We start from the raw sequence: 22291 nt of genomic DNA on the forward strand, positions 1-22291 counted from the left end.
CAGTAATTTTCTTCAGGTAGCTGTAAATACTGTAACAAGACAAGCCTGCCTGTCAGTAGGAAGATAACAAGAACGGATCTAGCTAAACTGAATACAGTGTATATATATATATATATGCAACACCTGGGATGCATATATATATATACACAATACACTGTAAGTGCAGCTAACTGACTGACTGTTCTGCCTAATCTATCTAACTCAAATCAAATGTCACTGTCTGTCTCTCTCTCTCTCTCTCAATGAACGCCGGAACACACACTACACAGGGCCGCCGTGCAGGCGGCCTTATATAGTGTGGGGCGTGTACTAAATCCCCTGAGCCATAATTGGCCAAAGCCTCCTTGGCTTTGGCCAATTACGGCTCTCTGTTCAGGCGGCGCTGTGATTGGCCAAGCATGCGGGTCATAGTGCATGCTTGGCCAATCATCAGCCAGCAATGCACTGCGATGCCGCAGTGAATTATGGGCCGTCACGCGCCACACGAATTTGGCGCGAACGGCCCATATCATTTGCAATTCGACGAACGATCGAACAGCCGATGTTCGAGTCGAACATGGGTTCGACTCGAACACGATGCTCTTCCCTATTCCTCACCCATAGTAAGTGGCCGCCCCTATCAGAACTCACAAACTCAGATGGACCTTATCAATTGGATCACTGGAGAGCCCTTCAAATTAAACACTTCTTCCAGTCCCTGCCCCTCCCAGGCAATTTCTGCCAAACTCTTACTACCTTAGAGACCTACTGCTCTGAGGAGGGCACTATGCCCCACACCCTATCAGCCGCCTACCGACTGTTGATCACGCCACCCGACGACTACCATCCACCATGCCTTAGCGCATGGGAGAAAGATGTCAAGAGTAAGCTCTCTTCACAACAAAGGCAAAATATTCTTCATTTCATTTATAAATCCTCTATATGTACAAAGATACAGGTGACTAACTTCAAAATTGTTACAAGTTGGTACAATACTCCCGAAAAACTGCAAAATTTCTTCCCCTCATCATCAGATTGCTGCTGGAGGTGCCAGGAAGATTGGGGAACAATTCTCCACATTTTCTGGACCTGCCCAAAGTTGGAAAAATTCTGGAAGACAATCCAGCAAGTTGCACAAAAGTTTACAGAGTACCCTATCCTAATAGATCCGGCTTTCTTTCTGCTCCATGCTTCCAATATTTCAAGCAAAACCTATAAAAAAATCTATAATCCGCCAACTTCTCGATGCGGCCAAAGCGTGCATCCCTTTATGCTGGAAATCCACACAACCTCCATCCATAGGCCCGTGGCTCAAAAAAGTTGAAGAAATTAACAAAATGGAGGATCTCATCCTCACAGCATGCCAACATCTATTTGTCTTCTCAGAGGAAGGGTGTGCACTGTTTGAGGGCAACATGGCAGACTAATTCAATTTAAACCTAATATGGACCCTTCCTGTCAGTAATGCGACCAGGCAGATGCACGTTTGCCACCCCCCTTCCCCCGGGCCTGTTCCCTTCTTCCCCCTCTCCCCTCCCCATCCAAGTTCCCCCTCCACTATCTCTCCTTCCTCCCCTTCTTCCCCCCCAAACCTCTTTTCCTACCCCACACTTCCAGGGGTTCCATCGCCTCTCCTTGCTCAATTTTCTTCTTCTCCTTTCTCTCTATCCCTCTTGTATTTCCAAAACAGACATACACTGTTTTAATACATTCAAAAAGGTAGAGATAGTGAGGCTATCTACTGAAACATGTTACAATCTGATGGCTTATACATTGAACGATTGATATATATATGTATATGTATATATATATATATATTCCCATGAACAGTTCTAACAAGGTTGGCAGGTCTAGATAGGAAAGAGTCTTGGCCATATGATTGCCTAATAAGTTGACCAAGAATTCCATTTGCGCTCAAATATTTGCATGGAGTCCAAAAGATGTATCCTCTCCATTAGTTTAATAGACTCCATTTGAAGTAGCACGTGGGACCACGGGACTGATGGGGACCGCCAGTTAAGAGCTATAGCCCAGTGAATATTGCTAAATAGTGTGTGAATCAATTTTTGACAAGGGGGTGGGACCTCTGGGAGATCCGCAAACAAAATGCACATCTAGTAGGTTAATGTTATAGGCTTGCCAGTTATCTACAACACCTTCAGAGAGGTCTGTTGCCATAGAGATCTTAAAGCTGTGCAGCTCCAAAATGTATGGAGGAGTGTACCTCTTTCACCACATCCCCTGAAGCATGTATCTGGAATAGATGGGTAGATTCTATGTATCTTAGCTGGGGTGTAGTACCACCTGGCATGAATCTTAGCCACATTTTCCTTAATGACAACGGAGCATGTACACTTATGCATGTTGGAGACCATATCAAGCCAACCCTCTACAGAATGCTCTTGGCCAGTTTCCACCTCCCAGTCCAGCATTGCTTAAGACTTTGCAGTGGTAAGGTGTTCATTGAGGTATTGATAAAGGATTGAAATGGTCCCCCTATATTTAGACCCCTCATCACTTAAATCTTCAAATGGTGTTCTGGCCTCCTCCCCATCCTGAGTAAGGATGTCAGAAAAGAGGTGGCAAATCTGTAAATATTTATAAAATTCAGAGCTGGGGAATGCATAGTTATGTTGAAGGTGTTCGAATGAGCAAAATGAGGTGCCCTGTAGTAACGAATCTAAGGTCACCAGGCCGTGTGTAGACCAATTGGTAAATTCTAAACCTGTGTTAAAAGCTGCGGGGAACTTAGGGTCGCCTAAAAGGGAGGCCAATCGGGCAGGGCTAGAGAGCAGCGCAAACCTTTCTTTATAGAGGGTCCAGAGATAGAGGAACCTGCTCACGATTCCGTTAAGTGGAGCAATATGTCTTGGGCTAACAGAGCATGACCATAAGAGGCTTGGAAGGTAAAATGGCACAATCAAAATCTTTTCAAATTGGAGCCATGGTATGTGAGCTGGGGAAGTGTGCCATTGTGCTAATTGTGTTTGCCGTGCCACCAGAAAATATTTCCAGAGGTCCGGAAAACCCAGGCCTCCCCTGGCTTGGGCCCTTTACATCAGTAAGTGGCCTAGAGGAGGCTTCTTATTCTGACAAATAAATTTGAGCACTTCAGCCTATATCGCCTGTATTGTTGAACGAGGTATATATAGTGGTAATAACTTTGGGAGGATAGACATTTTCACAGCTTGTATTCGACCCAAAAATGAAATTCGGCATAAGGGCCATTGGGTGAGCAGCCCCTTAATTCTGGAAAAAGCCTGTGGATAATTGTGTGTGTACATTAGTTTCAGAGAAGGGGCTAAGCGAATCCCCAAATATTGTAGGGTACCTTTGTTCCAGAAGAATTCAAATCTATCCTTGATAATAGTCAATAAGGGTTGAGAAATATTAATCGGCATGTCAACACATTTGGATGGGTTTACTCCTAAGTCTGAAATGTTATAGAAGTTGTCTAAGGTGGTAAATAGGTTTGGGCAAGGAGATTAAGGAGTCCATCAGGAACAAAAGGACATTGTCTGCATATAGGCTTAATGTAAATGCTTGGTTATTTTTAATTTAACCTCTAAAGTTAGGATTGGAGGTGATAGAGCGAGCCAGGGGTTCTATTGCCAGGGCAAATAGAAGGGGAGATAGGAGACATCCCTGTCTTGTACCTCGACCCAGGGCAAAAGAGGCAGAGCTACAACCAGGGAGCTAAATTTGAGTATGGGGCTGGTAGTAAAGGGCTCAAAAACCATTAGCAAATTCTCTGGAAAAACAAATTTGGATAAGACAGCGTCTAGATAGGGCTAAAGAATGCTGTCAAAGGTCTTGTTAATGTCTAGGCTCAACACCAAGACCCTACGGGAGTTAATATCCTCATCCTCAAGAGGCTATATCCTCCTCTTTACTGGGTTCGTTTAGAGATTGTAGCTGTTTGTCTGTGAGCATAGGCAATATAAGGGTATCAAGCCAGATCTGGGGAGTGGAACCTGCTGTGGCTGGTGGGTCAGCAGGAAGATTTCATAGTATGAGGAGAACATTGTCGCGGTAAGTTTTTGAAGGATGGAGGAGGCTATGGAATGATCTATCGGGTCAGAAGCATAGAGCTTGGTGTAAAAATAAGCCAAGATCTGATTAATTTCTCAGTTTGGCGCAAACAATCTCTTTACAAACAGAAGTTATATAATTCACTGACAAAGCATTCCCCTTTGTACACATCAGAGATGCAGAGTAGACAGTTGCCTGCAAGTACTGCTGATGTACCTTCATATATCTCCTCTTTTGCTAGTCCTACTCTTATGCCCCGTACACACGGTCGGACTTTGTTTGGACATTCTGACAACAAAATCCTCTGATTTTTTCCGACGGATGTTGGCTCAAACTTGTTTTGCATACACACGGTCGCACAAAGTTGTCGGAATTTCCGATCGCCAAGAACGCGGTGACGTACACCACGTACGACGAGACTAGAAAAGGCCGGTTCAGAACCAAGCGCGGCACCCTTTGGGCTCCTTTTGCTAATCTCGTGTTAGTAAAAGTTTGGTGAGAGACGATTCGCGCTTTTTCAGACTCGTGGCTTTCAGATCGTTTTCTGACGTTCAGTTTGTGCTTGTGGGTTTGTATCTGCTCTTCAGTGCGTGCAGTCAGTTTGTATCGGAGTTTTCTGTGTGATCTTGCCTGCTCGTTGCTGTTTTTCAGGTCGCTCTTCAAAGGCCTTGCTGTTCCTCAGTGCGTTCTGTTACTTCGTTCTGAGCAGCCGACCGTTTTCTAGCCATGTTTCGTATGCGTACTCCTCGTAGAGTTCATGCTGTGCGGGGGCTTGGTGTTGGGGTCCTGACCTTGACACAAGTCCAGTCCATGAACAGGGTGGGGAGGAGTTCATGAACCAAGAATTGGTTGCTTCAGCGTGACCAGTTCTGTCACATGCCTTTGCTCCGTGAGATCCGTGAGAATAATCCTATTGATTTCAGGAACTTTCTCCGGATGACGGACCTCGTGTTTCACCGTTTGTTGGCTTCGCTGACCCCCTATATTAGCAGGCAGGATACCTGCATGAGGCAAGCCATCACTCCGGAGCAGAGGTTGGTTGCTACCTTGCGGTATTTGGCCACAGGGAGAAGCCTGCAGGACCTCAAGTTCTCGACAGGCATCTCCCCCCAGGCTCTGGGGATCATTATCCCAGAGACCTGTTCTGCCATCATACAGGTCCTGCAGAAGGAGTATATGAAGGTAAGATTTTTATCCTTTTATATCACATTTTATTGTATTGAATGTTTGATAATATATTGTATTTCTTCCCTCATTCCCTAATTACCATGATTGTAATATGCTGTGAATGTCCCCTTTGTTCTCATGCATGCTGAATTTTTATATAATTATTATTTTAGGTCCTTCATACATATTTGCCCTTCAATAACCTCCCCAGCATGGTGTCTCCTGGCCCTATATTCACCTCATGTAGTCACTTAACAATGTATTTTATCAGCTCCATAGTAGTGCTTTACCCCAAACACCCCCTAAAATGTTTGGAAATGTTATTTTTGATTTAAATTCAGGCAGAGGGCCAGAGGCTTTTTTTTGTGGTGTCCCCAAATTTTTTTTAACCCTCCCCCCCAACTGCTAAGTCAGCTGATCCCAATTCTCTATCCTCAATCATCTATCTGCTGACTTTGCCAAACCCATACACACTATACCCACCTCTTTACTGGTCAGATTTATGGATGAATTCCCCAAAGCATGTAGTGCAAGGGCCTGCCTGTATACTTTCCAATGGTACTGTTTAAAGTTTTTGTATCCTATTATTATCTTGATAGGTAATAGCAGAATGTTCAAATGTCCTCAAATGTGTACAGTGTGTATTTATATCTTTGTATTATGACACTTCTTACCTGTCCAGTGGTCTGCCAATAGTGTAACTAAGGAGGGGCTGTTCCAAGTAATACCCTGTATTTAGGCATTCATCTCTCAATGAAGTGAAGAGGGTTACCTGTCCAAGAGTCCCCCCCCCTATAATGTTAGAAATGGCCCATGAGAGGGGGGGAGGGGGAATATGATAGGTGTACCTTATACTTTGGCCTTGTTAAATTCCCCTTAGTAAATGCTATCTGGAGGTTGCCCCATAATGTTTGTGTCTAATCTGCTTGCCATGTTTCTGTGAAAAAATAGTAAGGTTTATTTTTTTTCCTCAACAGTTTCCTTCAACGCCACAGGAATGGCAGACTGTGGCCTCCCACTTTGCCCAGCGGTGGGACTTTCCTAACTGCGGAGGGGCAATTGATGGGAAACACGTCCACATCGTCCCACCACCCAACTCGGGGTCGTACTATTATAATTACAAGGGGTTTAATAGTATAGTGATGTTGGCGGTGGTGTCGGCTAATTACGACTTCTTGTATGTGGACGTGGGGAAGAATGGCCGGATGTCCGATGGTGGAGTGATCGCCCAGACGGAGTTCTACAGGCGTCTCCAGAATGGCAGCTTGGACTTGCCACCTCCAGAGGACAATGTTGAAGGTCTCCCATTTGTGTTTGTTGCTGATGAAGCATTTGTGCTGGGGGACCACCTGATGCGGCCATTCCCGATGAGGACCCTCACCCCGGAACAGAGGGTTTTTAATTACCGGCTGGCCAGAGCCCGAAGAGTGGTGGAGAACACATTTGGAATCCTGGCCAGCCGGTTCCGATTATTTCTGACACCCATCCATATGGCGGAGTATAAACTGAACCATATAATACTTGCCTGCTGTGTTCTCCATAATTTTTTAAGAAAACATTCAGCCAACTATGCTGGCTCAGTTGGGCCTGAGGCCGGAATCCCTAATCCATCAACACTGACGGCGCTTGAAAGTGGCCGTCCTGGCTTGCCCTCCCTGAATGCCCGTGATGTCCGGTTACGCTACCTGGAGTTCTTTGCGGGTAGGGGGGCTATCAATATGCCAGACAATCTGTGACACCTTTTTCAAATAAAAAACAACCAAAAGAAATTCTTTGTGGACATTTACTGCTTGTGTTTGTTTTAGCTGACCCTGACAGAAATGTGTTGAGTGCAGAAAATGTTGTGATTGGGTAACCTTATAAAAAACAGTGTTGGCTGGTACTTCCTAAATGCAAAAACACATTTCACTACAAGTGCACTTGCAACTGCACTGAACCTGCACTTGTAGTGCAAAGAGGATTTGCCCTTAGGAAATAACCCCCATTTTTGCATAAAACAGCAATTACATCACCCCAAAAGTGTTGTAGTGTTGAGACAATAATCCACACATTCTTGAGTAAGGCACTTTTTTATACCTGCACAATCACATGTGCATTTCCCAAAGGTTTTTAAAACAAACCAACATGTTTGTTGTATAACAATGTTTGCAGTAGCATTATGAAAAATCAAAATATCCATTTCAGATAAAACAGGCCTGTGTAAAACCAACAAGAAAGCCAAAAAACTTGAACTTACAAAGTTCACATTAGGTAAAACCTGAAGGCTATATCAGACATCAGTATTTAGGAACTGGGTTTGATATAGCGTTCAGATGGGGGGAAATCACCCCTGGAAAAGCCAAATTTGGAAGATGCACACCAATTTACGAATGTCAACATGTGCTATCTGCCATCAGGGGGGATCAAGGGACGTGTTTTGGGGGAGCAAGCCCTTCCTCATCGCTACTTTATAATTGAGGAAGGGGTTGCACCCCCAAAACGCGTCCATTGATATCCCGTGATAGCAGATAGCACATGTTGGCACACTGTGTGCATCCTCCAAATTTGGCTTTTCTAAACATTTAAAAAATGTTGGTACGATAAAACAGGTGATTTTGTGGGGTTTAAATTCGCCCCAAAACATCAATGATGTTATTATTTTTTTTAATAACATCACTGATTTGTTGCTGGATGTTTCGCAATTGGAGATTACACCCCATGATCTCCCCGATCAGTATCTGGGCACTTTCTGATGTAAAGCGTTCTGGATCACGATCACCTAAAAAGAGATAAAGAACAAAAAAAAGGTCTCAAAAATCTGCCACCAGCCATCTCTTTTACCTGAGCCTGTGGTCGCAGACACTCACCTGTTGTGGTGCCAATCTCCACCACGTCTTCTTCTTCCTCCTGCTCCGCTTGAGTTGGGGGTATTTCCCCTTCTTCCAGAGGGGGGGGTCTCTGGTCTCCTGGGATGAGGGGTGTCCGAGTCTTTTCTCCCCTATGTAAAACAAAAATGGTATACTTAGCACACAGATATTTGATGGCAGAACTAGAAATAGGAAACATTGCTCGGAAGTGGGGTACAATTGTCTATTTTAGCAGAGTTCCAAGATGTATATTTTTTATTGCCCTTTGTCAAGCTGCAATACTTTACCTGTTTGGTACAAGCTTCACAGATGTAGCCCCCCCTATAGTATACACTGGAGCACCTGTGTGGCCCCCCTAATAAAAATGGTGTTCTTGTGTCCCACACTATAGTGCTCCAGTGTCCTCTCCTTACACACAATCTAGTTTGCATTTCATTCTAGTAACAAACCCATCTACACAAACAAATATTTGGCATCCAAGTAGGCCCCCAAAAATGTGTGAAAATGCATATGGCCTAAACAATGGTGTTCTAGAGGCCGAAAGAAAAATGTTTGATATGAACGAATAATGTGCCCATGAACATTAAAGTTGACCTTTTGAAACGTTACAACTAATAAAAGCATATGGAGCAGAACGAACGTAATAAAGACAGAAAGAATAGGAACACAGCACAACTACTTACTTTTTTGCAGCACTCTCTGGATCTTTCGGTACTGCTCTGGCTCTCTCAACTTCAGGTCCGACCACCGCTTCCTGAGCTGATCTTTAGACCTTCGTACCCCGAAATTCCGCTCTAGACTCCTGACCACTTTCGCCATGATCTTGGCCTTTCGGATGTTCGGGTTGGGGTAAGGCCCATATTTTCCGTCATAGTCGGACTTCCTCATGATGTCGACCATCTCCAACATCTCCCCAAACGACATATTTGTGGCCTTAAAACGTCTCCTTCTGGATCGGGATGTGCCTGGATCCGAGCTTTCCTCCTCCTCCTCCTCCTCCTCGTTGCTACAATTAGCCTGCACCTGCTGTATGTCCGCCATCATGCTCTTCCCCCACTGCGCCGAACGAAAAGGGGTGGGGAATACACTAGAAAGAACGTCAGGGGCGGGCGGAGTTACACGCATGCGCAGTGTATATAAAGCGTAACACGCGTGCGTATTATGTTTGATCTGTGAGCGGAGGAAGGAGCATTGGACGCAGCGATCGTAAGAACGAAGGTAAGAGACAAACTTGTGCCTATACTGCTTCTAGATTGAGGCCTATATTGTAACAAGATTAGGAGAGTTTTGTGTGACATTAGGCTTTGTCTTGTGTTGTGTCTTGCAGTGAACATGGATATGGTACTGAAAGATAAGGACTTCATTTCAGTCTTCATAGAGATGCTAAGGGAGCTGCCCTGTCTGTGGGAGATTAAACACCCCCATTACAAGAACCAAGCAAAGAGGAAGGCAGCACTGGAGCAATTGTGTGAAATTGTGAAGCAGGTGATCCCCACGGCAGACATCACTTTTTTAAAGATTTTCATTGGTGGCCTGAGGAGCACATATCTGAGGGAGCGCAATAAAGTCCTTGATTCGCAGAGATCTGGAGCAGCAGGTGACATCTATGTCCCCAGGATGTTGTACTACGACAGGCTGCACTTTCTGGCAGGCCAGACTGAACCCAGGCCATCCCTCTCAAGTCTTCCTTCCACGCTTCCTTCCCCCCCGGCTGAGGCTTTTGATGCCCAACCTGGGCCTTCCAGGCCACATGTGGAGGAGCCCAGATTGAGCCAGGTATAGCATTTCTCTAAATATTGCTGGTTGTCCAATCAATGATGTGAACTATATGTTAGTTGGGAGTACTAATTAAGGATTGTGATTGATGATGCAAAACATTACAACCATGTCCCTTTTTCATACACAGGGAAGTCTCAGCCAGGAGGTGGCCGGGCCGAGCCGGCTGGCTGATCTGCAGGTCCCTCCACCCCCCCTGGAAACAGAAAGTGGCAGTAGGAGGAGTGCCCTAGAGGAGGCGGCTATCAGATTCTTTTGGAGGGCTACAGAGGTCCTGGGAGCACCCCACACCAGGCAGGAGAACATTGCTGCATTCATTGCCTATAAAATGCAGAGGATGGAGGAGGGCCAAAAAGCCATGTGTGAGGCCCTCATATCTGAGGCTCTGGCGAAAGGTGTGAGGGGCCAAATTACACCTCACACACAGCTTTGGGATGGTCCTCCTCCTCCTCCTGCAGGTCCTACTCCTCCTCCAGGTCCTACTCCTCCTCCTGCCACATCTCCAACTGCACAGCCACAGCCCGGAAGGAAGTGTGAAAGGAAGACCAGACAGTGAGGACCCTGGATCCAGTCTGGTGGGCCATAAAATGCAGCCTCTTGTGGTACCACAGCCTGCGGACACAGATGTCATCTGCTGCTATCCAAGTCTCTGTGAATCCCGGACCAGACTGCCCTCCCTTACATATGGACTCCTCAGGCCAACAATTTTGATGGTGAAGAATTGATGTCTGCCGTGGGGGTCCCAGGCTTCACTAATTTCTCTTGTTGATCCAGTGTTGCCTTCCTCTTTGTTTGGTTCTGATCCCTTAATAAAGGATTTTTGTTTTGAATTATACTCTCCTATGTGTTTTACTTCAAAAAGGACAGTTGGTTTGTGAGGACTCAGGTACATTTCAAATATACAATGTGAAATGAACAAGGGACACCAACAACAAACAATCTCCTTGAGATTAAATAATAAAAGATATCAATGGTGTTGGGGTAACCTGACACACAAAACACACCCAAAAATATTCTGGAGTAAAAATAAAAATAACATTGAACAAAGATCAGCCTTGGAAAAAATCCAAACATTAAATAAAAAAAAAGGCTTAAAATCCAAAATAAAAAAAAATAAAAAATATAAAATTGTCAGATGTGACAACTAATAACAATATATTGAGGGAATCCCACTAAAACAACACAAATAAAAGTTTGTGAGAAGTGTGTGTGAATACGAGCAGCAAAACGACTTAATTCTTGTCACATTCTAAAGAAGAAGAGAGTGCGCTGTATTAAACCATTTTGAACATTGCAGCGTGACGAAAGTGCTGTATCCATTGCGAACGCTAAGTTTACCAGAACGAGCTGTCCCGTGTCGGAATTTCTTCTGAGCATGCGTGGCACTTTGTGCGTCGGAACAGGCCACACACGGTCGGAATTGACGCGATCGGATTTTGTTGTCGGAAAATTTTATCTCCTGCTGTCCAACTTTGTGTGTCTGAAAATCTGATGTAAAATGTCCGATGGCGCCCACACACGGTCGGAATTTCCGACAACACGCTCCGATCGGACATTGTCCATCGGAAAATCCGACCGTGTGTACGGGGCATTACACTAAATATTGGCTATAAGGAGTCAGCTGAATTACCAATCCAAGATTGCTGACTTGCTGCAGGAAAAAGATCTATCATGCACCAGGGATCCTCCTTTCCCTGACCAGAGAGGGTGAGGAAGGTCCAGTTATACAGTAGTCAGGTGATATCAGTCAGCACTTCTCCTGCTTCTTGTGCTTGCTATGAAGTATACTGTGCTTTTTTTTTAAAGATATTTTTATTGATTTTAGGTTCAACACAAACCAACAGACACAAAACGGTCACAAATAAAATAAAAACAAAAACAAAACACACATGAGTATCTGATCCATTAAGTATACAAAAGTGGTATCCAATTAGTAGTTAGATCACACAAGTCATTGTAAGCATGTCATTTCATTTCAAGAGAGTTGAGATATTGGTAATAATAACAGTCAGATATAGGCACTTTTACACGACATAACCATATTAATGGACCTGGTATTGAAGGTCCCTATGGCACGGCCCATCAATGATTAATTGTATTCAATTTTTAGAAAGAGTTATCGGACTAGCCAACCATTTTCCCCAAATTTTATAAAAGGTTTTATTTCGTTTGCGAATTTCAAAAGTTAGTTTGTATAATGGAATGGAGTCATTGATAAGTTTTAACCAGAGGGACTTCAAAGAGGCCTGTGCACCTTTCCAGGACAGTAGAATAGATTTTTTAACATAAAAATAAAGAATACGGAGCAATCTCTTGGCATGTGATGGTATATGTAAATCTCCAAATACTCCCAACAAGCAGTTCTTAGAGTGGATTATGTTAGGAAGGCCCAACACAGTTGAAATAAAGGCACCCACTTCCTCCCAGAAGTCACTAACTATCGGGCATGACCAGAAGCAATGTAAGAAGTCTGCCTCCTGGCCACAGCCTTGGAAACAAACAGCTGATGGAAGAGACCCATTTTATACAGTCTGGCCGGAGTGAGGTGGGTCTGATGAAAAATTTTAACTTGTATGATACGGTCACGGGAGGAAATGACAGAGGTTTTATATGTGTCACTAAATTCTGTCCAGTCGACGTTTACCATATCAATATCCAATGAATCCCACTTCTCCTGTGCTCTGTGAAACCTAGGGTTAAAGTCAGTCATTAAGGCTGCATAGTAAGTGGAAACCAATTTAGAGGGTTCGGGTTGCCTAAGTAGTCTTTCCAGTGGAGGCAGATCAGTGATATCATCTAAGGTACCAAATTGGGCATGTATGGCATGTCTAAGCTGATAATAATAAAATAAGTGTGATCTTGGCAAATCAAAGTCCGTACTCAACTGAGAGAAAGTTTTAAAGCCCTGTGTAGTATATAAGTGACATAGATATTTAACTCCCTTTGTATACCAACGATTGGCATCTGGAAAAGAGTATAATTCTTGCAGATTGGGATTAAACCACAAGGGGTTGTTAGGGGATTTCAGCCAAGAATGTTTCGATATTTTTGTGGTAATGTATTTAAACAGTGAGAGGGAGACTGAAAGCAGAGAAGTTCCAGGGCGGTCTGGGACCTGGCCTCTATATATTATGTTATGTAAAGTTTCATGTGAAGATGCGATAGCCCCCTCTGTGGCTGTACAGGCATTAGCTGGATCTGGGTTCATCCAGTCATGTATGTGCACCAGTTGAGATGCCATATAGTACAGGAAAAAGTTAGGGAATGCTAGACCTGCCAGATGGGCTGGTAGTCTCAAGGTCTCAAGTGCCACTTTGGGGGATCCGCCCTTCCACAGGAAAGAAGTACATATCACATCTATGCGTTTGAAAGTAGCTTTTGATATTTTACATGGGGAGTTAGAGAGGATATAAAGCAGTCTGGGTAAATAAATCATTTTAAGAATATTGGCCCTCCCCATGAGGTCCAACGGCAAATCCATCCATTGTTTAGTTTGTTCCTGGAGGAGGGTCAGCAAAGGGTCAAGATTATTAGTAGCATATAAAGATAAGGGAGCCTGAACCAACACTCCAAGATATCTAAAAGAAGACACCACCTGAAGCTTGGAGTCCGGGTGCACCTGAGGAGGGTCATTCACATCCAAAGGAAAAAGGCTGGACTTGTCCCAGTTAACCCAGAATCCAGAGTAGTCCCCAAAGGTGTTGACCTCCTCCAGTAGAGCCCGCAGAGACTCATTAGCATCTGCCAGGTACACCAGTGTATCGTCTGCGTAAAGAGAAATGCGTTCCTCTATATTTGCAATTGGGAGGCCTTTAATTGTAGGGGAGGAGCGAATGTGAACTGCAAGCGGCTCCATGGCCAGGGCAAACAACAGGGGCGACAATGGGCACCCCTGTCGAGTGCCCCTAGTGATTGGGAACGGATCAGTAATAGATGAATTTACCCTTATCCTAGCCGTTGGGGAGGTGTACAGGAGTTTTATCCATGCTATCACACGGGGACCAAAACCATACTTCTGTAGCACCCGAAAAAGGTACGGCCATTCCACACTGTCAAATGCTTTACAGGTGTCTAAGGACACAATGACACGTGTAGAAGGGCAGTCATGTGGATATTGCAAGTTGTGGAACAGTCTGCGTATGTTCATTCTAGTAGACCTGCCAGGGATAAATTCACCCTGGTCGCTATTAACCAAGGATGTAACCACAGTATTTAAAGGGTTTGCTAATATTTTGGCCAGAATCCTAACGTCCACATTTATAAGAGAAATTGGACGATAAGATTCACAGTGAAGTGGGTCTTTTCGGGGTTTTAACAGAAGAACTATCAAAGCCTCCCTCATCGATGGGGGAAGGATCCCAGTCTCTAGGGCTTTGTTATAGGTTCGGAGAAGGAGGGGGGATAGAAGGTCCTTGAACTTAGCATACCATTCAGTCGGGAAACCATCAGGTCCAGGGCTTTTATGTGCAGGCATTTGGGAGACAGCTGCTGCAATCTCCTCGGCCGTGATAGGCTCCTCCAACATGTCCCGTCCCTCATCTGACAAGGAGGGAAGAGATATGTCAGCCAGATAGTCAGACAACTGGGAATCATCATAGTCAGCCCTGGAAGTGTACAGTTTTCTGTAAAAGCTTAGAAAGGAGTCTAGGATATCTCCTGGGTTGTCACTAATAGTACCTTGAGTAGTAAGGATTCGTGGTATAGAAATGGGGGTATGGTCAGGTTTGGTCAGATTTGCCAAGAGACGTCCTGCTTTATTACCATATTCAAACGACTTTTGTGAAACATACAACATGCGTTTTTATGTGAGATCTAGCAGGCGGATTTCATATTCCCTACGGCTCTGTAACCATGTCTCCCTAGTGTCAGAGGCAGGGTTAAAGGCATAAGCAGATTCCGCACATACCATAGCATTTTCTAATTCCCCAGTGCACATTTTGTTGTTTTTACGTAAAATCCCTGTAATAGACATAAAGGTACCTCTCAATGTAGACTTAAATGCGTCCCATTCCGTGGAGGGATCTACTTTATCTAAATTATGCTTCCAGTAGTTAGAAATACTCATCCTACACTCACTCTGTACCATCTCGTCTTCCAGCCAGTATGAGTTCAGGCGCCACAAAGCAGGTCCCGAACCTGGAAGGAGGAGGAGAGACACCGACAAAGGGGCATGATCTGAGACTCCCCTGGGCAGGTATGAGACGGCGGAGACAACAGGAAGGGTCTCCGTCGACGCAAATGCCATATCCAGCCTAGACATAATATGGAAGGAATCCGAATGGCAGGAAAATTGGCGGTCATCCGGATGTTTCCATCTCCATACCTCGGTCAGACCATGGACCTGGGCCCAGTCTACAAAGGAGGGGAAAGATCTGCCTCCCCCACCCAGGCGGTCCACCGTTGGGTCCAGGACTGCATTAAAATCCCCTACATAAAGCAAAGGGCCAGAAGGCCTATTCAGTAATTGAAGGGATAATTTAGAGAGTACTTCTACTGAGAATGGAGGGGAAATATAGATGTTCACCAACGTGAAGATTATAGTAGAAATTTGTAATATAAGAACAATAAACCTCCCCTCTGGGTCTGTTTTAACACTGATCAACTCAGCTGGAAGGGATTTAGCCAGGAGTATAGATACACCTCTTGAGTAATTAGTGTGAGTGGCATGGTATAGCTTGGATAGCCATGGGCGTTTTAGGGCCCTTGTCTTAGAACCTGTCAGGTGAGTCTCCTGGAGGCAAATAATGTGAGGGTGACATTTTTTTAACACAGAAAAAACAAGGATCTTTTCTGAGGTGCATTCAGGCCTCTAGTGTTCCAGGAGACTATCCTAAGGGATTGTGCCATAGTAAAACATGTAATAATAAAGATACATAAGTAAACCTCTGAATTAGTGTCAATATGAGTGGGTGGGCCGTGCCACCGGAAGCACACACAAGCACATGACAAAAAAGTGCGTGGGTCTTCCTTTTCCCCTTTGTTTTAGAAAAAGAAATTTTAGACATATAAATGACAACAGAGGTATTAATGAATCACTATATGTGGTGACCCGGTATACTTTTGATAACTCTCCATTAGCAAATGGTATAAGTGTGTTGAAAAGGACATAAAAAGTAAAAAAAGAAGGAAAAAACAAAAAACAGAAAACATGAAAAAAAAACCCAACCACCTTTTTCTTTAAACCTTTGTGCCCCCCACCCTGCTCAGCCATCCCAAACATAGCAAGCTTTGGATCCCTAAACTAAAAGCCCTTCCTAACTAGAAAACTGCGGAAGTCAAAAACTGTACTGTGGCCTCGCCACAAGCTGGTAAGGGGGTAACGTGGGGTCTGGTGAGGCTCCCAACTAATGACCGAGGAGAGAGGGAAAAAAAAACAAAAATCTTTCCCCCCCAGTAGACATGTCCTGTTGAAGGGTAGATGAGCTTTTTGTTCACGTGGAAAAAGTTTGTCCGGATGATTGTTCTGGTATGCAGGTCACCATGAGTTGTAAACCGTACCAATGCAGGGAGGAATGTAAAGATGAAGGTCAGGAAAAAAAAAAGGGGGGGGGGGATTTATAATGAAGAGACATGCAGAATGTTGACACTGTAGCTTGCATAGCAGGGTGTATATCTTTCCTTGCAGGTTAAGGGTGACTTCAGTCTCCTCTGCTTCTGTGTGCTGCACCATAGTGATCATTCAGCCACTTCATGGCCTCCTTGGGATTGGTGTAGAAATGAGCCTTACCATCATGGATAATGCGCAATTTAGCAGGGAAGAACATGGCGTAGGAGAGGCCTTCCGTGCGCAATCTAGACTTCACTGCTGAGAAGGAGATCCGCTGGCGTTGAACTTCAGCAGAAAAGTCAGGATAAACAGAAATACTATTGCCATTAAATGTGAGCGGGCCTTTTTCTCGTGCCAGACGTAGGATGGCCACTTTATCTTGAAAATTGAGGATACGTGCAATGATGGAGCGCGGTGGGGCACCCACTGGAGGGGGACGAGGAGGAGTGCGATGCGCACACGCTCTATGACATGTGAGAATGAGGGTGCGTCTTTACCAAAAATGTCCTGCAGCCATGAATAAAGAAACTTTTCAGGATAGGAACCTTCCGCACGTTCTGGAAATCCTACAAATCTAAGATTATTCCTGCGAGAGCGATTTTCCAAATCATCGATTTTAGCGCGTAATGCCGCCATCTCGCTTGTAGTATCACGTATAGTAACAGACATGGGGTGTACAGTATCTTCTAATGTACTGATCCATTCCTCAGCATCCCCTGTGCGGTCTCTGAGGTTCTGGACATCTTGTTTCAATAATGAAAAGTCCATACAGATAGAAGCTATTTGAGTGGAGAGGGAGGCCTTGCAATCCTGGATAGCCAGCATAATAGTAGATAATGTAGGCTCAGCAGGAGGAGAATCCTCAGCCTGGCTAAACTCAGCAGAATGCTGTGATTCTTGTGTCTGCAGGGGTTCTGTATGTGTGCGGAATATAGCAGGAATTGATGCACTCACCCCTGTTACAGAGTCCTGGATGGCTGAGGAGGAGGGCTGCAGCGTGTCTAAGTGCCCTGCATGTGTCTCGGCGCCATTTTGCCTCCGGAACCGCGCCAGTTGTTCCGCTGTGTGTGAGGGCGGCCGCGGCCCGTATTTCACCATGTCAGCCAGTCTGGTGGGTACATACAGCCGTGGGGAACAGAATGATACCTTCCACAAGGATTTAGGACCAAGGATAGCTGCAGGATGGTCGTTGAGAGCCGGAGCTGTGTGTCTATGCGACTGCTCTCTTCACCATCCGGCCACGCCCCCAAGTGTACTGTGCTTACTATGAAGTCTACAGTAAAGAGAAAGAAGGTGGCTGAGGTGTCAAACTGTCCATGGGTGTCATCAATTGAAGAGAAGAGAAGTTATGAGTATGTTGCAGAACAGCACCAATGTAGGATTTTATGAAGGGGTAAATGAAGCTTGAAGAGGACTTGAGGAAGCAGCTGTCCAAATCTATCTGGCTGAACATCCCTACAGGCCACTGCTACTCCCAAGGGTTGGTCCAAAAAGCTCTGCAGTGTGAACATTTTAAGTTATCTGCTACTAACAGCACCATTGTGATCCACGGCCTCTCCCTACAGCAAATCATCCATGGTAAAATTACCAGTCATTCAGGTAATATATGCATAAGGAAACATATGACCTTCCACCACAGTGCTTAGTGGGAGCAGCACCTCAATGAGACATTGGCAGCAAAGTGACCACACTCCTTCTACTCATTCTACATTTGCTGCATTCCTCCTCCCTCCAAACATTATCTTGCTCCATTCACAACATCTGTAGTCTCCAGTAAAATCAAGGGAATTCTCACAAGGGATTTCAAAGACTTAGCATATGCCATGACAAGTGGGTTAGAAAGTCATCAGGCCAAGCTGCGGAGGGAAAGCTCTGACTGGAACGTCTGCATATTCTCCTACACCCACCACACTGTCTCCAGGAACAATCTTCTGATGGCAGATATATCTTCTGCTGCAGAAGTGGAAGAAGACAAAAGTCCCCAAAGCATGTTCAGAGCCCTAATGTCAGCTTGGCAAAACTGCTGATGCTGCAACTGCTCCCAATGCTGCATATGGAATCAGTTCTGTTCTGTGAGTTTATGGCCTGTGCTATACTATAGTGGCAGGTACCCAGCTGTCATTTTTTCCCAAAAGGTCATCCTTGGCTTTCTACAGAATATGGAGCACAATGTGTCTCTTGGGCCACACTATCAGGGGCAAGGCATACATGACCACTGCATGTGGTCCTACTGGACATAGTAATCATAGAAAGGGACCTCACATATCCTTCATCACACACTTGGTGAATCATCTAGTGGCTGGAAAGGATGCAGGATTGGGCACACCTCTGGAGCTAGTAGTGCTGCTATCTGTCTTCTCATATAGTGGCATTGAAGACACCTGTACCCCATCCTGATAGTGGCTGGATCCCCTCTGACCAACCTACCTGATCCTATGATCCATGGAAGGAGGGGCAGCGGTGGCTGTCACTCCATAATTTTTTGCTTTTCAATGATTTTTTAATCCACAGTTGCCAGGCTCAGATACAGGCAGCAATCAGAGTCATCACCTGAACCACATGAATGCTGAATAGATTGGGTCCACGGTTATTGTGGTGGGAACTCCATGCATAATGGGTGGAGCTTGTACAGCATGCACTGGAGTTTCTGACTTGCCCTTCAGCACAGCAATAGGTTTTGTTAGGAAGAGTTGAATCCACCTATCTTAAAATTAAACAATTTTTTATCAATAACTAAAAATATCTTCTGCTGATGCTACTGTTGTGGAAATTTTTATTAATGCATGTTGTCAGATGTCCCCCAGTGTCGGTTTTGCTGCAATATGCTCATGCGAGCGTTTTTCGCACATACAGACATCGGTGGAAGACCGTTGATTGCGGAAACCTTCACGTGGACATGGCAGATCTGTTCGCCCTTTCAGGGATGTTAGTTTATGCCTCACCAAGAGACTGGCCACCTCATGGCAATTGCATTAACGCTCCTAGCAAACAGATCTGTGTATATGGGAACAATAGCATAACCATATAAGTGAGTGCAGCGCTAATAGTACTATAGCAAAGAAACACAAAAGTTTAAAAATGTGTCAAATATTCAAACAACAGAACCAAATGGGGCTACGAAGAAAGATAGGAGTCAGAGGAGGTAGGAGGATCAAGTCCAAAGAAAAGAAAAAAAAATATTAGTGGCGTTTTCAATCTGAGCTCTGCTCAACTGTCAGAAGGTGAGCAAAAAGTTCTTAACCATGAATTGAAATTCGCCCCTCCTCGCAGACTTAATAAATTTGAGACATTCATTGATGTCCACAAATTCATTCGTAAGATGAATATTAAAGACATTTTTTACTTGACTCCTTAGGTAACCGGAGTCATCGGATTGTTAACAGTGCCCCCCCTAGGTAGCAGTGTGATGCCTTTAGACAACTCTCAGACTAATACTCATGGAGTTGTTGTTCCCTCCCAGGATGGTGGTATTAATACGACTTCTATTCGACATACCAAATTGTCAAACGCTTCGTTGTTTAACCCTCCTGGTTTCGTTGCTCCATCAGTGCAAATCTTTAAAGAGATGGTTATTAAAAACCTAATAGCTCAAGCGGAGTGTGGGACGTTCCGTGACAGCTCTTAAAACACCCAGACTCAGAGGCAATGATCATTTTCAATTAAGTATGAAACAGATCTGCGCACGTAATGACATCGTTATCCGCCCTGCGGATAAAGGCGGTGGTGTCGTTATTTTAAACAAAGAGGATTATCAGAGGGAGGTGGACAGGCTCCTATCTGACAATATGACTTATCAGCAATTGACCTCAAATTCTACTGCTAAATATAAGAGAGAATTTTTATCTATAATTGACAATGGCTTCCAAAAAGGGCATTGTCAATAAGAAAGAAAAAAACATACCTGGTGCCCTCCGCTCCCAGGGTACCAGTTATGTATTATTTGTCCAAAATTCACAAGAATCTATCTAACTCTCCTGGCCACCCTATTATCAGTGGCATAGATTCTGTGACAGACAGAATTGGTAAATATGTAGACAAATTCCTCCAACCGTTGTTAGCAACAACTACCTAAAAGATACCATCCAAGTTATCAAGTGTTTGGTTGAATATGAATGCAGAGAGGGTTGTATTCTGGCAACCACTGATGTTGCTTCTCTATACACTGTCACATCCCATCAGCACAGTTTGGAAGCTGTGAAATTCTACTTAGACCAGGAATACACTTTAACAACCATACAGAAAGATTTAATTATTACCCGTCTAACTTTTGCCACAAGTCACAACTATTTTTGGTTTAGGGGAAATTTTTTCTTACAAACCTGTGGCATTGCCATGGGCACCAATTTCGCTCCAAGCTTGGCAAATTTATTCATGGCCTACTGGGAAAGGGAAGTCATTGATGCCAACCCTCTGAGTGAATTACGCCTTTGGAAAAGGTACATCGATGATGTACTTCTCCTATGGGAGGGTGATCGACCTTCACTTGAGGCCTTCTTCGCTAGACTCAACATCAATGATAGAGGAATCTCCTTACAGTATGAGATGAGTGAAACACAGGTCCATTTCCTCGATCTTGATATTTTTGTGAAAGATGGAAATCTAACAACTACTACTCATTTTAAAGATACGGATCGCAATGCCTTCATACCCTTAAGGAGTTGCCATCATCCAACATGGCTTAATGCGGTCCCTAAAGGCCAATTCCAAAGAATTAGACGGAATTGTACTTCTGTTTTAGATTATTTCCAGCACGCTTTGGTTTTAATATCCAGATTTTTGGAGAAGGGCTATATGGAAAAGGATATTGATGAGACGATCAAAATTGTGGGTGAGATGGATAGAAATAATATGCTAAATGGTCCAGGGAGAGCCAATCCAATGTTGGATAGTAAATTTGGCTTCTCTGTGATCACAAGATATTCTAACCAACACTTTTCAGTCAAGAAATTTTTTAATAAACATTGGAGTATTTTAAAAAATGACAATATTTTTGGCCCAGTTATTCCTGACCGACCAGTAGTCACTTATAGAGGTGCTCCCTCTTTGCATCATAACATTGCTCCTAATGTTATAGATCCTCCAAAAACAATATCCTTTTTCCAAACTATGACAGGCTTTTTCCCTTGTAGAAGATGTAATATTTGCCAAATTAACTCTTTCAGAGGCCGGAAATGCCTCACTCAAACGAATAGATCCTATAATATAGAATCTTTCATTACATGCTCTACTGAATCCGTGGTATATCTCATCCAATGCCCCTGCACTAAACAATATATCGGACGTACCAAAAGAGCGTTACATGTCCGCTTGGATGAGCATGTGGGTAATATCAAACGTGGTTTTACCAAACACAACCTATCCAGACATTATGCTAAACATCATGATAAGGAACTTAAAGGAACACTTTTTCTGGCTATTGATAAGATCATTTAAGTAAACTATATTAATTTGCAAAAAACAGAAAATTAAGATAAGCAACGCTGGTGTTAATAATGTAACGTCAAGTGTATGACCAGTGTACTGAGTGATATAAAAAACAGATTATATGTATCACACAAAAGCAATGAATAGTACATCAAGTATAGCCCCCCTAGGTCAAACAAAAATTAGATAGTAAAGTCCATCCATAGAAAAGACACATCCAAGGAAATGTCCATAAAAACCCTGTGAATAATGTGCAGATTTGTTGAATGTCCACCACATCAAACGTGCCAGTGATTCCTCTCCCTTCAGATTCAACACTCACCGAATAAATATGCCTCACACTCTCGTGTTTTGGCGTATAAGCATGGTAAACCTAACAATCAGGTTTAAGCGAAAAATCCAGATTCCATCCGTCTAAGTGCCATTTCACTCCATATGCAAATAAAAAAATGCGCTCCATACACAGGAGAAATGGATGGACAGATCATGTCTCGGTGGGTCAGTGATGTACTCAGTGTCT

This window comes from Aquarana catesbeiana, linkage group LG05 (assembly GCF_042186555.1).
Source record: "Aquarana catesbeiana isolate 2022-GZ linkage group LG05, ASM4218655v1, whole genome shotgun sequence".
In the NCBI taxonomy this organism is placed as follows: Eukaryota; Metazoa; Chordata; class Amphibia; order Anura; family Ranidae; genus Aquarana; species Aquarana catesbeiana.